The sequence below is a fragment of the Medicago sativa genome, chromosome 1 (genome assembly GCF_051527215.1).
Source record: "Medicago sativa cultivar Bolivia chromosome 1, Bolivia_mono, whole genome shotgun sequence".
Lineage (NCBI taxonomy): Eukaryota > Viridiplantae > Streptophyta > Magnoliopsida > Fabales > Fabaceae > Medicago > Medicago sativa.
Window position 1 is genome coordinate 23,540,627 of NC_140749.1, and position 9,354 is coordinate 23,549,980.

General features: G+C 38.7%; 1 non-coding gene across 1 annotated transcript; it reads right to left on the reverse strand.

Moving 5' to 3' along the window:
* Positions 1-726: 726 nt before the first annotated feature.
* Positions 727-833, reverse strand: LOC146953749 (small nucleolar RNA R71). Its single transcript, XR_015025128.1, has one exon. It is a non-coding gene; the product is annotated as a small nucleolar RNA R71 (small nucleolar RNA).
* Positions 834-9,354: the final 8,521 nt, after the last annotated feature.

Consider the following 9,354-nt stretch of genomic DNA (forward strand, 5'->3'; position numbering starts at 1 on the left):
CTTTTATTAACTTTCTCTCCTCTAATCATTCACTAAAAGTTAATTAAGTTGAACAACTCCCTAGCGGAACGATAACTCTACTTACTACTATTACTTCGATAGGCCGTGCACTTGCGGTTTGGCCCTATCAAGTTTTTGGCGCCGTTGCCGGGGAGTCAACTAATTTAATTAGCTTTTTCTTAGTGATTAGAATTCTCTCTTCTTTCTCTTTTCTTTTTATTTTTAACTTTTTATTTTTCTGTTATCGTTAACTTCTTGGGTTCTCAACCTTTTATGCGAAGAACTAGAAATCAAGCGGTATTCATACCCGAGATCGAAAGGTTCTTACATAGAAGAAGGAGAGCAGCACAAAATAACACCGCCATGGCCAATCGCACTCTCAAAGAGTATGCAACGCCGTCTACGGCTGAGCCACAAGCTGTTATTGTGTACCCAATGCTTGAGGATGACAATTTTGAAATTAAGCCTACCCTACTTAACTTGGTGCAGCAAAACCAATTCTCGGGATCCCCCACTGAGGATTCCAATCTTCACATCTCTGTTTTCCTACGAATTAGTGGAACCATGAAGGAGAACCAAGAAGCCGTAAAACTTTATCTCTTTCCCTTTTCCTTAAGGGATAGAGCTAGCGCTTGGTTCCATTCCCTCGAAGTCGGTTCCATTACTTCATGGGATTAGATGAGGCAAGCATTCCTTGCCCGTTTCTTTCCACCATCTAAAACCGCTAAACTTAGAGACCAAATCACGCGGTTCAACCAAAAAGATGGGGAATCTCTCTATGATGCGTGGGAGCGTTTCAAAGAAATGCTAAGACTTTGTCCCCACCATGGCCTAGAGAAGTGGCTTATAGTCCACACTTTTTATAATGGCTTGTCTTATACCACTAAGATGTCTGTTGATGCAGCTGCAGGTGGAGCACTTATGAATAAGAACTACACGGAGGCGTATGCCTTGATTGAAGACATGGCTCAAAATCATTACAAATGGACCGACGAGAGAGCCACCACTAGTTCTTCATCCTCCAAAAAGGAGGCAGGTATGTACGAAGTCTCTAACTATGACCACCTCGCTTCTAAAATTGATACACTAACCGAAAAACTTGAAAAACTCAATGTTAGTGCTATCAATTCTGCTTCTACTCCTTCTTGTGAAATATGTGGTATAACCGGTTATGCTGGTGTTGATTGCCAACTAGGTAGTGCTATTAATGGTGTTGAGCAAATGAATTATGCTCAATACAACCAAGGGATGCGACAAAATCAAAATTTTTATATAAACCAAAATCCCTATGGACAAGTAGCACCACCCGGTTATGCAAACAACCAAAGGTTCACTCAGAAATCCAATTTGGAAATTTTGTTGGAAAATTCTATTGCCAACCAAAACAAACAACTTCAAGAACTTAAAAACCAAACTGAATTTCTGAATGATTCTCTTTCCAAGCTCAATACCAAGGTTGATTCTATTGCTACTCACTCTAAAATGCTTGAAACACAAATCGCCCAAATAGCCCAACAAGTGGCTACATCTTCCCAAACACCGGGAGTCTTTCCTGGTCAAACCGAAGCCAATCCCAAAGCCCAAGTTAATGTCATATCTTTTGGGGGTAGTAAGTTAGGCGAAACTTTTGCTAAGGTTAAAAACATTGGGAAAGAAAATGTCAAGCCCTTAGGTGATAAAGTTGTGATAGAAGAAGCAAAACCACTTGAAGAAAACAAAACTCCATCCCCCTTAAATCTTGAAAAGCTTAAACTAGATGGTAAGTTTGAAAAATTTGTTAACATACTTAGGAAGATTTGCATTAAACTTCCCTTTGCTGAAGCTTTGTCTAGGATGCCTCTATATGCCAAGTTTTTAAAGGAAATTTTTTCAAAGAAAAGGGCTATAGAGCATAATGAGACAATAGCCTTGGCTAAGGAAACTAGTGCAATCATCCAAGAAGCACCCCCTAAGCTTAGAGATCCAGGTAGCTTTGCCATACCGTGTGAAATTGGGAATGAAACCATAAACAAAGCCTTATGTGACTTAGGAGCTAGTGTTAGTTTGCTGCCTTTGTCTCTTCTTAAAAGGATAGGGATAGGAGAGTTGAAACCTACCGAAATGGAATTAAAGTTAGCTGACCGTTCTACCATGAAACTTGTAGGATTTGTCAAGGACATACCTGTTAAGATAGAGGGGATATACATCCCCACTGATTTTGTAGTCGTTGACATTGAAGAGGACGACGACGTCCCTATAATCCTAGGTAGACCTTTCCTCGCAACTGCGGGAGCTCTCATTGATGTTAAACTTGGTAGGATAGTCTTTCAAGTGAGTGATCAAATGGTAGGATACGAGTTGGAAAATGTTATGAAGGGTCCCGCTCTTTACTCTTGTTGCATGCTTAACGATCATGTTGTGAAAGAACGTTTTATAGCGTCATCTACACAATATGATATCTTTGATCCATTCTAAGGACTGTTTCTAACCGTCAAGCTAATGACATTAAAAGAGCGCTTCGTGGGAGGCGACCCACGCATTTAATCGCTTTCGTTTTGTTTTTCTTTATTTTAAGTATTTTTGTAGGTAATTGTCCAAGTTGATTCGAAAAAAATGGAAAATTTTTGAAGCCCCAGGACCAGAGAAGAGGCACGTTTCGTGCTCGGTATGGCACGGCCGTGCCAAGTTTTGAAGCAAAAAAATGATGGATGAAGTCAGAAAGATGGCACGGCCCGTGCCAATAGGTGGCACGGCCGTGCCCGAGCTCTACACCCCATATATACAAATTTTTCTTTCTTCTTCCTCATTCACAAACAACAACCCTCTTTCATCTTTCAAACTTCTCTCTAAACCTTCATAACCATCCATTTTCAAACCTTCATATCTCCTTCAAAACTCAACCAAATCACTCAATTCTTCCACCCAATCAATTCTAAACCTCATTCCAAACACAAACCACCAATCAAAAACATCTTTCACCCACTCAACCACATAATTCACCAAACCCTTATCTCCATTAACCCTAACCCCAAAACTACCAAACCTTATCCAATCTCCACATCTAAAACCATAAACCTCACTTAAACATCAACCCCAATCCAAAACCAACCCTTTCTACTCAAATTCTCATCAAAACCCTAACCTTCACCAAAACCCCAAAGTCAAACCAAGGTCAAAGGTCTAATGGCTTCACGAAGGAGTGGCAAGGAACCGGCAACATCTTCCGGAGGACCACCGTCAAAGAAAAGAGCACCGGCAAAGAATCATGGCATCACCTTCAAGGATAACAACCAAAAAGAAAGGTATAAAATCCTTATCTCTAAACCTTTGCATCCTTGTAGGTACCCTCATCCTCATACTATGACTACTTTAGGGATTAGGGACAATGCTTTTGAATTGCTGAATAGATTAGGATGGGGTGAGCTGCTTAGTCCTATGAGGGGGTATGAAAATTTTACTTATGAGTTTTTAAGTTCTATCCAATTTACGAAAGATAAGTTGAATTTAGAGGACCCCGATCATAGAGTCTCCTTCCGGCTTTTGAATATTGATTTCGAGATGTCTCTTGAAAACTTTTGCAATGAAATGGGCTTCGCAAATGCGGGGTTCATCCATGACTCTTGGAATCAAGCTCTAAAGCCGGAAGACTATAACCCTGCTAGCTTTTGGACACGCATCACCGATAGAAACCAATATGTTCCATGATCCAACAAGGCTAGTAACATCCACAACCCAGTTCTTAGGTACCTTCAGAGAGTAATGGCTTGTACCATTTGGGGTAGGAAAGAAGTAGGAACATGTAGGACGGATGAAATCTTTATGCTTTGGGCTATGCTTACTAATAATCCTGTGAATACTTGTTTTTACATACTTGACTACCTTGCATCAATAGGAACTAAGCCTAATCTTGTAGCTGACATAGTGGTGGGAGGTGTTATCACGTTCATTGCTAGGAAGTTTGGAGTAAGCGAGGAGGAGGGGATAAATGAAATTCAGGGCAACAATAGGCTTAACATAGAGACATTAATCTCTATGAAATTCATTACACATCATCCACCCATGCACTATGCCCTTAAACTCAATGTGCCTATTCTATTTTTGCTTCCTAACCCATCTCGGACTAACACCGCGGTGGAGGAGAATTGGTTGTATGTTGATAATGAACAGGTACATGAGCAACATGACGAAGGAGAAGGTGCTAACTTGCACCATGAGGAGGAGCACCATGATCATGATGCCAGAGAACTTACTAATGATGAAAGATGGGCATGGATGCGAACCGAGGTGGAGAGGATAAGCACCGAGCAACAAAGGCAAGGTGTTGAGAATAATGATGAAAATAATGAGATGCTCCGCCGGATGATGCAACACCTCCAACTCCAAGGTCCTCCTTACGGACCTCAATAAATTGAGAGCTTTCCTATTCCCTCTCTTCCTTTCTCTTCACTCTTTCTCCTACTCTTCTTCTACTCCTTCTTTCTTCTTCTTCTTCCCCTTCTATTTATTCTTCTTTTTCTTTTTGAATCATTAAGGACAATGCTTCCCCTAAGTGTGGGGGGGGGGGGGCCTAATAAAGTGTCCAGAGTCGTAGTGTTCCTAATAAAGTGTCCAGAGTCGTAGTGTTCCCAAACTCCCTTGAACTTTATTCTTTTGTTTTGTTTTTATAGCAAGAGGCATGACTAGTAGCTTGTTTTTAATGTAAAATATGACATAAATTTTTTTGTTTTGTCTGTTCTTTAAAGGTTGCTTCTTGTACATGAAAGTAGTTTCTTGTGTTTCTTATGTTCTTGCTATACCCATGTCATGTTTTATTGTGAAATTCTCCAATGAGAAAAGCACCCGGTTGCAATCCTTGAGCAAATGTATGAATAGGTATTTTAAGGAACACGTTCTATCTTTAGTGTTAACTTAAACCCTTTAAAGTCTTAAGAGTAAAAGTAGCATAAGTTTGTGTGGGAAAATTAATCAAATTGTTCTTAATTGTTATATTCTTTTTAATTTGTTAATGTTAAATGGGGCGGGAGAATGGCACCAACATGTGGGGGAAAGGACAATTACATCCTAACTTCCTAATTGTGGTGGTGACTCCCTAATTTGAACTTAAAGTGAAACAAATTCATCAATGCTAGGGGGAAAGGACAATTACATCCAAAAAGACTTCCTACGCGGAGATGAAACAAATAAATAATTTTGCAGCACTGCTTAGGGTGATTTTGAATCTAGGGGGAAAGGACAATTACATCTGAGAAGACTTCCTACGAGGATAGATAGCCCCTAAGCATCTGCAGCCCCTTGTGCTTAATTGTTAAATTAATTCAATCTTAACTTAAATTCCCATCACTCTTATATGAAATGAAGAAAGGACTTTTCTCGGTTACTTTAGCACTAAGGATAGAACCTATTCCTCATAATATCTGTCTTATACAGGAGCAATAAAAGGGTTGGACTGCACACACACACACTCACTTGAGACTTGATGTTGGGTAGAATAGGTTCATGAGAAGTATTTGAAATTGTAATTAGTGTACTTGAAGCAAAGCCTTTCTTTTGAGACATTTGTTCTTAATATTGCCATAATCAAATCTTTTGTTGCTGCTATGTTTGCTGCCTTTTGCTTGAGGACAAGTAAAGATTCAAGTGTGGGGGAGTTTGATGAGTCATAGATAGTCTTATTTATTGCCTTATTTAGTTTAGTTTTATTTTAGATTTGATTTTATTTTATTGCATTTTATTTTAGTTTAGAATATTTTACTTCAAATTGTGTTTTATTTTATTTTAGGAATAAATATATGGTGGAAGGTGCCTTGGAGCAAAAGAATACGAAGATACGGGACAAAAATATGTTCCCCCAAAGTCAGAAGCTTGGCACGACCGTGCCCGTCCCAGAATCCACTTTTGCTGCTTTTCTTCAAGCCCAAGTTACCCTGTTGCGGCTTTACCGTTTTATCCTTTTAGTTGCTTAGTTTCTAAGTTAGATGTAAAGCTATAAATAGAGTAGCTCTCCACCATAAACAATCATCCCTTACTTTGTTTATTTCAATTGCTATTTTAATAAAGTCTTTATTTTCCCTTTTACTTTCTTTGCAATTTACTTTACTTTTATTTTCTCTCTTCTTCCCCCATGTCTACGATGAACATGAGTGAGTAGACTTCTTCGTCTTGGGATTATTGGGGAGTCTAATGACTCAATCCTAAACAAAACATGTCTAAACCCTAATTTCTAAGTAACCTTAATTTCTAATCTAGATTCACCGTCTTAACGTGGATTAACAATTATCAAACTGTGGAAGCGAAAGCGGAGGGTTTGATAATCGTTAATCCATCATCCCAAACATCAATTCATAAAGCGAGAGAGGAGTCTTGATGTTGTAACAAGTGAATCTAGACAATAATTGCAAAACAGTGAAATAGTCTTTGCAATTATTGAGACAAAGAGTAGTTTCAATCCTCTATGCATCTTCTAGTAATCATGTCAGTGAAATAGGCTTGGTTACTAGAAGTAAACTCTCACTGGACTTTCATCGGAAAGGTGAGGGGCTAAGGGAAACCGGTCTTTAGAAATTAGTGTGTAAATCATGAAATTAGATGTTTAGGTTTTGTCTAGTGAAGGATTAGTCATTATGATGAACCAATGATCCTAAGGCCCTTTATTATTATTGTTTTTACCTTCAGCAATCAAACTCTCTTTTATTAACTTTCTCTCCTCTAATCATTCACTAAAAGTTAATTAAGTTGAACAACTCCCTAGCGGAACGATAACTCTACTTACTACTATTACTTCGATAGGCCATGCACTTGCGGTTTGGCCCTATCAGTGTTCCACATCTGAAGTGAATATTTGTTTTAGGCAAAAGTGAAGCCAACATACAAATATCCAACATATTGTTGGATCGGAAGTATTTCCTTAACCTGCTGATGTTCGAAAGTGGTTGATAACTCTGAGAACTTGGTAGAACCTGTGATACATGTACATTTGAAAAACGTAGTCCTTACCAAATGTCATTGTTACCCTTAACTCCAACATTGTGAACCTAACCTTACCATGTATTCTATGTTCTTTAGCATAACCATGCATACATGCATTCATAAACATCTTTTTTCATCAAAATATCGAAGGATTTAGACAAGTTTTTGTAAACATCAAAGGTATGGACCTTGTAAGAATGAACACCAAGAAATACAACTTCAAAATCTTACTTAAGCCTTTGCTTTTGTTAAGAACTTCTTCCTTGGCTTCGTTCTTACCTTTTGAAAAGTTAACCAATTGCAATATCTTTACAAATTTTCAAATGAAACCATGTTAATATGCGATGCCTACAATTCACTTTGACAAATCCTTCGATAACAAATTTTTTTTATTTGCATAAGCATTTCATGCATCATGTGCATTCATAGTTTATAGTATGTGTCTCATACTCTGTTTCTGTCTAAAAGAGGTTAATCCGTTAGTAAAATGGTCCGATGTCTTCATCCAAGTTCAGCTCGCACATGCAAATTCTTGTACAAACACAAAAGATTGATCATCTTGAGCAAGAAGTCCATGAACTTCGTGGAGAGGTAACAACACTTCGGGCTAAGGTAGAGAAGTTAACTAGGCTGGTATCTTCATTGATGGCTACAAAGGATCCACCACTTGTTCAACAAAGGCCTCAGCCGTGCATGAAACGACCTCGACAACAGGTTCCTCAACGGCTTATCCCTCAAGATCAGGCTCCTCAACGACTTATTCCTCAAAGTCAGGCTCCTCAGTAGCTCATTCCTCAGGACTGAGTCCAGAAAGCATCGCAGTGTGACCCAATTCCTGGGAAATATGCGGATTTGCTTCCTATCTTGCTTAAGAAGAAACTTGTTCAAACCAGACCATCTCCTCAGGTTCCGAATCCGCTGCCATCTTGGTATCGCCCTGACCTCAAATGTGATTTCCATCAAAGGGCACCAGGTCATGACATTGAGCAGTGTTATGCTTTAAAAGAAGAAGTTCAGAAATTGATTGAAAATAACACCGGGTTCTTTGAAGACCCAGATATAAAAGTGCTACTTCAACAACAATGTCTGGCTTCTCATTATGTTGCTGTTGTTAAGCCCATCACCAATGCTGTTCTAAATCCGGATTATCAACCCCAGTTTCAGCAATACCAACAGCAGCCTCAACAACGGGCTCCAAGGACGCAGATTGATCCTATTCCCAAGACGTATGTAGAGTTGTTTCCAACATTGCTTGAAAGGAATTTGATATACACCAACGCACCTTTTCCAGTGCCAGCAAAATTGACATCCCAGTACAGGCCTGACCTATTTTATGCTTTCCATCAAGGGGCACCAGGTCATGATATTGAGCACTGTTTTGCATTGCAGAAGGTAGTTCAGAAGTTGATCCAAAAAGATCTCATACCTTTTGAAGAGTTTTGAATTTGAATGTGCAAGTTAATCCCCTATCGGATCTTGGAACATGATGTTGATACATGGAATGTTTAGCTGCAATTGGGTCTTTGCTGATGTTTATTTCTACTACTCTTTTGTTCAATTAATATGTTTGTTTGTTGCTTCATGTCTTTCAAAAAATCCTTTCGTCCCACCCGAGATGGAAGTGAACTTGTTTAGGGCTTTTTGCTTCATATATTTTCATCATTAAAAAAAAGGTCGTTTTGATCCCGACTTTGATTTTATTTTGTGCTTATTCTGAAAAAATGCTAATACAAAAAACCAAAAAAATTCTTTAATCATTCTCAAATATCTGCATAATCATAAATTATACTCACTTGTCAAAATCAATAATCAAATCATGCATTAACAAACCAGTTGAACACATTAACCATGTACTCTTTTCCAATTTTGAATTCCCTTTGTCCGAAGCTGAAGAAGGGAAGAACGAAGTGACTCTCGACAAGATCTCTCGCATACTGGGGCATCTTAGCCATCGAAGCTACAAAACAAAATATCAAGAAGATTGTCAGAAAATGGCATGAGATGTTACCGTTGCCTCAAAGGAGTATCGTGCTTCATTACACATTTCAACAGGAGCAACCCCCCTCCTTCCCAATATACAACATGGAGGTCGTGCTTCCCGTGGAGGTCTGATAGAGCCAAATCGCAAGTGCACGGTCTATCGAAGTAATAATAGTAAGAGAGTATCGTTCCGCTAGGGAGTTGTTCAATTTAACTAACTTTAAAAGAATGATTAGTAGAGAAGAAAAGTTATAAAAAGGGAGGTTTAGTTGCTGAAGGTAAATAACAATAATAATAAAAGAGCCTTGGGATCATTGGTTCGTCATAACAACGAATCCTTCACAATCAAGCCTTAAACTTATAATTCTACATTATTCTTAATTTCTAAAGACAAGTTTCTCTTTAGCATATCAAAGCTTCTCTCGAAGT